Source organism: Parambassis ranga, chromosome 7, assembly GCF_900634625.1.
Source record: "Parambassis ranga chromosome 7, fParRan2.1, whole genome shotgun sequence".
In the NCBI taxonomy this organism is placed as follows: domain Eukaryota; kingdom Metazoa; phylum Chordata; class Actinopteri; family Ambassidae; genus Parambassis; species Parambassis ranga.
In genome coordinates, this window is record NC_041028.1 from 1064292 (window position 1) to 1070532 (window position 6241).

General features: G+C 43.1%; 1 protein-coding gene across 1 annotated transcript in view; it reads right to left on the reverse strand.

Annotated features, from left to right (window-relative positions):
- xkr7b (XK, Kell blood group complex subunit-related family, member 7b) overlaps positions 1-5475 on the reverse strand; it is a 62397-nt gene extending 56922 nt beyond the window's left edge. Inside the window, exon 1 of the mRNA XM_028410178.1 lies at positions 5453-5475. The gene's annotated coding sequence lies outside the window, so the exon portion shown is untranslated. The remainder of the gene's footprint in view (positions 1-5452) is intronic.
- Between the last annotated feature and the right edge of the window lie 766 nt (positions 5476-6241).

The window sequence follows — 6241 nt, forward strand, 5'->3', positions numbered from 1 at the left end:
TGAATACACACAGACTCCGAGCTTCACAGGGACTACAGGAACATCTGTGCCAGTCCACCGTCTTTTTTTTTTAAATAATGATTTTTTTACACTTGCTTGTAGCTGTCAGTGAAGAATGACAGAGAGGAGGCAGATAATGAAGGTGTGGCAAGAAGCTACGACATGATGGTACAGGCTGACATTTGATTCCATAAAGAGAGCTCCGTGAAGGTGGATTTAACCATACAAGCAAGAAAGATGTCGTTTCTCACTAATCAATCATCTTTCATCGATCCATCTGTATCTCGGTTTGTCATCCAGCTCTGTTATCAGTGTTTAACCAGTTTGTAACCGACACTTCTTCATTAAAAACACCATATTTGGTCAATAATCCATCCTCCTCATACAACACATGGCTATGTTGTAGTGTTGGTAAGTTCGACTTTTTTTATTGACTCAGTTCTTTTACTCTCGAACAATAATTTTAACTAATATTTTTGAGTCATTTCATTCAGTTTTTCCAGCAGGTGGCGCTGTGTCCCTCTTGTCGGCATTGTAAAAAAGGCTGCGGTTCTCAAACTCTAACGACTTCTGTCCTGCATCCTCTCTGCCATTGTTGTTTAACAGTGAGTAGGTAGCTGTCACATGACAAATGAAACGACGCACTGCTCGCCACAGCCTGAGCTGCGAACAATGAACGAATCTGTGCATCCCGAGCAGCCCGTCACGTGACAGAAGAACGAGGACCCGAGGATGAACAAGTCCTGAACTAATCATTTCTGTTTCCTGTCCTGCCCACTGAGCTCATGGCTGCCTGCTGTGTGGTCAGAGAACGAATCATTCACTGGGGTGACTCATTACTCCGGAGTCATATATAAGATTAGTTCATGTTGAACGAAACGTTCGCGACCGACACATCACTACTATGTTGATGCTAATGGAACATATAGACATATTGCCTGACATCATCTGATCATGGAGAGGTGACAATCATCTCAAAACACAAAAATGTAAAGATGTGGCCCGAGAAATACCTTCACATGCTCAGTCTGCGAGGGAATATTGACTGCATGTTTGGTTTTCCTGCTGAGAATAGGCTGTAATTATAATAAGCTCTTCTCTCTGGTCCAAATGCAGTACCAAATTCATTGTTTCTACAAACAGCCAAAGTATCACTTTAATTGGAAAAGCATATGCATTAGGTCAAGACTTCATTTTTGCCCAAGGCTTTCCTAAAAGATGCAGAGAAACAGACCAAATAATCCTCAAAAAGAGAGATTCTGCTCTGATAACAGACAGAACTCCTCCAGGAAAACTCAGCAGAAAGCTTAAAAATGAGTGCAGAATGCAGGCAAACATTTGAGTTGTGTGCACAGAAGCACCGAGTTATGAAAAGCTGTGAAAGAACGTGTGAATGAGAAACTGTTTAAAAGCCCAGAAGGCTAAAAAAAAGATGAAAAGTTCTGAACACAAAGACTGGCAGCTAGAAATGAAATACTGTAAAGAAATGTGATGTAAAATATAAAAAGGAACAGAAAGAGGAAAAAAAACATGTTAATTCAGCTACAAGTTGAGTTCCAGCGGTCAGATAATCATGCTGAGGAGCCTGCAGCACTCACTCAACATCAGTCGGAGGATTAATACAAAACAGAAACTCCCTCAGAGTCATTAAAAGGAAAAGTCCATAAAAGTCCGCTCTTCAAAGTGATTTATTACACGGAGAATTACACGAAGCCTGCTGAGCATTCACTGATCTGAGAAATCCTCCAGAAATGTCAGCGCGCTCACAAAACTCACTTCATTTTGTATTTATAACCACGCATGTCTGAAATCCCATCATCAGCGCGGTGTGTTTAAACGCCTGCGGGGGCTGTGGGATCCCTTTTCAAACCAGTCACATCTGATCAAATCATGAGAGCAGAGAGAAAACAGGCCATGGTCTGAGGGCAGAGATTCACATTCTGCTGATTATCATCGATGGTAAACTTCTGCACATCACGATAAATGTGATTTAATCCGTAATGATGCAGTGAGGAAGCAGTCTTTGGCTTTTTCCAGCAGCAGCAGCAGCAGCAGCAGCAGGCTCTGCTCCGGGAGGCGCATGGTTTCCAGCTGGCAGCAGCCTCTGAATGGGGCCTAAACTGCTGAGTGGAGAGCTGTCCATTAGCTCTGCCCCATCAGCTAGCTTAGCTCTTTGCTGGCCCATTCACCCTCATAAATCCATCTGCTGGACTTTTCTGCCTCCTCATCAGGGAACACGCAGGCTGAGTGGCCTTAAAACGAGGACACTAATATTTACTCTTATATGATTAGTCTAACAACACAAGGCGAGCTCTGAAAGACATTCTGTAGGCATTAAACAGGATCCTACCTGCTTGGACCATGATTATGACCACAGAGCACCTCTTTATCATTTTATTCAAAAAATGAGTAAACAGACTTCACCTACTCAAAAATAAAAGGCCAGAATCTAGATTTTGTCTCCTACAAATTAAAATAAAAGCCTTTATGTTTGTCTTTTTAGACAAATCAAAAGGACTGAAGTGATTTCTCTCTCAACCTGCAAATTTAAAGCAAAGATTTTTATAATTAAAACATAAAACTGAGTTTTTTTTGTGATATTTCTTGCTTAAAATTAATTAAATCGAACATCATAGATCAACATAAGTTTAACTTTAAAAAAAATCTGAATTCTTCCTCTTACAAAAAAAGTTTTCTTCTTTCCTCAAAATTGTATTTGTAACTTCTACTCTACCCAAACACATGTGACTGGACAGACCTGGACTCAAAACATCTTTTCAGAAGTTACTTTCATTTCTATTCATATTTTCAACGTTTAGTTTGAATCTCTTTACTTTACATAAAGTGTCGAGGTTCTTGATATTTAACGTCAAAAATCTGACTGTGGACATGATGCCCATCACATCAACACACAGACTGCACTACAGGCACATGCCTGCATACACAGCATTATAAATATATGTAACGATGACACATGTGCATTAACACAATATGGACTTCAACCATCCACACTTAAACACACACACTCTTCCCTTTTTTTTAGTCATTTAAACGGTCTGTTATGTCATTGGCTGGACCGTCCTGCAGCAGAAAGTGTTTAATATTTACCACCGTTCTAAATATGATTTCTCACAGCAGAGGGCCGTAGGTGGATGAAACAACACAGGAAGACACAGCAAACAAGAGAGTGTGAAGACGGTCTGCGAGACTGGAACCACAACACGAAGGCGATGGTTCTATCAACCAGCTTATTGCATGAGGATCAAGACACTATCATGACAATAAAGGGCCTCACAAAAATAGCAAGTACAAGCTTCTGTGTGTGTGTGTGCTGTTCGTCTAAGGAACGGGAGTTTGTGCAGCATGGCAGCTGCCATGTTCACTTTCTGTTGTTTAGTCACATGCTGCTCTGAACACACACACGCACGCACACGCACGCACGCACGCACGCACGCACACACACACACACACACACACATTCAAATGCAATCACCTACTGTACAAACTATACACTGGTACTAGCGCACACACACACACACATTGTTTGGGATACTGGCCCTCAGTGTCTCAGTGTCTCAGCGACTGATTCACAAAGACAGCCTGAAATAAGCAACGAACACAAGAGATAAAGCGAGGTAGAGAGACAAGCAAAGAGAGAGAGAGAGAGAGAGAGACTTCCAGAGGAGGGTTAGTCCAGAGGGGGGAGGAATAAAGGGGGGAGAAAGTGGGATCATTTTAATCCCATTATAACATTTATATTAAGAGGAGTAATTACTCAACCCTTCATTAGGATTTTCTTCTTCCTCAAACTCGCCGGAGGGCTGAGAGGACTGAGGAGCTGAGCCACAAAGAGGCTGCAGGCCTCCGCACACCAAACCGAAGCGCCGCCTTCACACTCGGCCTGTTTTCTTTTACATTTCGCAGCACTGGCTCAGTGCAGAGTGAGCGTGTGCACTTCCACAGCTGGGAGAGGATTAGGACGAGGAGACAATGCAGCTGGCACACTCTTTACAGTTTAATTATTCTCACTCGTTCACTCATTAACTCAAACTGCACGCACAGACTGACCAAACCGCTGGACCTTAGAGCGCACACACTCTCACAGACACACACCTCAGACCCGACAATAAGGACATGACATCATCACAGATCACAGCACAAGTAATAAGCTTCCAGATTCTTTGCCTTGCAAGTGATACCACTCCAGACCAGCAGGGGGCATTTGTTTGTATTGTGCAGACAATAAATGAACTACAAAGAATGACGAAGTAGAACAAAGGCCGTCAGTTGCAATAAACCAACAAAGTATTGTCCTCATATTTCATCGCATTTCAGCTCATTCCCGCCTTCCAGCTCACAGCATCATTTTCAGAATCAGCACTCTGTCGTTCGGCTCTGATGAAACCAGACTTAGCAAAAACCCGAGGAACCAACACCGTTCTCACCAGGAAAACAGCAGCACTGGTCACATTTAAAAGAGCGCCCTCCTGTGGTCATGAGAACAACAACTTCCGACATAACATATGTGCATAAAGAAGAACTTATTGATTAATGAGCAAACAAGAAAAGATTCTTGCAGGATGTCGACGGCCTGTGAATAAAAGGATAATACCAACGACGAGTTCTGTGCTAATGCCTCAGAGATAAGAACAAGTTTCAACAATTCACTGAAAAACAAGCTGGAGAGGATCTTTAGAAGCTAACAAGTAGCAGTTAGCATGTCGAGAGGTGATTATCTGCCACACTCGGAGGAAACACATGAGCATAAATGACACTTTTAATACCAAAAAACTCTTCAAAAGAGAGACATGTGCAACAATCACTGTGAAGGAAATACCATACGCTGCTCTGAAAGCTAACATGTAGCATTTAGCTAGTCATTGTCTGCCATGTTTGTAGGCACAAAATATTAGCATAAATACCAACAACTACTTCCTCTCACTCTGCCACTGTTAGCTGCTAACAGACCAAACACATCCAGAACCGCCGGTGCTTCCTCACAGGACACCGCTCGGCCCACTTCATCCAGTTACCTCACAAACCCCAGCCTCCTGAGGCTGCTCCTGAGGTACTGCACCTCATAAACTCAGTATTGACTTGCTCATAATCTCAAAGAACTCTTTTTCTCCCCCCTCAGCAACACCTTTCTTCAGATTTATGTTCTCGAACACATTCACACCTGAACGCCTCCCAGAACTGCATTTGATATCACGCCTGTTTTGCCAAAATGTGTGTGTGTGTGTGTGTGTGTCTGCATGCCATGTGTGTGGGAGTAAACACACAACAGCCCTGGACGAGACATTAGTGAGAGGAACACATTGATTTTGGAGTTTATAGCACATTGTGTGACAAATCAACAAACAATTATCATCTCAAACTTTAAGGCCTGAGTATGGTTCACTGTCATTAACCCAAGCTTCCAGAAAGTAACGGTTAAAGGAACGTGACTTACAGGTGCAGCTCTGTCCTCTGCATGCAGCTTACAGGAAGTTTACAGCCCACTGCCTGCTACAGGCCTTTAAAGCCTCTCAGAGTATAGACAGAAGGCTGCAGAGGGGGGTTCACTTCACCTACAACTGTTAGCTGATGCTACTTGATGCTACTAGTGCGATTAAACACTATCACTTTAAGCACCAGCCTGATTGTAAACCCACATTTTATATTCACACTATACAAGTTCTCCAATAGCTCCAGATTATTTTTTATCATTATCACTGACTCCCCTCTGAGACTTGGTCCGATCCATTACATCAGCAAGACCCTGTTAGCCCCGCCCACACCTGCTTAGAGGACAGGTGGAGACTTACGTGCAGAAGAAAGAGGGAAAGAGCTCTTAGCAGAGGAGGAAGAGGAGGAGGTGTATACTCTCAAACCTTTGTCGTAGCACTCAATAAATCTGGGCCTGAGTTGTCTGTCTAAACAGTCTAAGCTCTAAGTAAATCCATCAGTCAGCGTCTGAAGGCTGATTGATGTTTCCAGCGGGGGGACGCTGTGATGGAGAGCCACCGCTGGCTCGCCGCTCTGATCCCACATTAAACTCTGCAGACCAGTCTCACCGCACCAGAAATAAAACCTTTACACCAGGATCAGACTGTGGAAGTTTTTCATGTCATCGTCATAAAATCATGTGTTTTTGTTGACAAAGTGACAGATAAGATCCAGCTGATCTAGAATCTCGGGCCTCTTTTGAAAACAAGTTCATCTACAGGCAGTGATAAGTGTTCTGTGCAGCCAGCCCTCA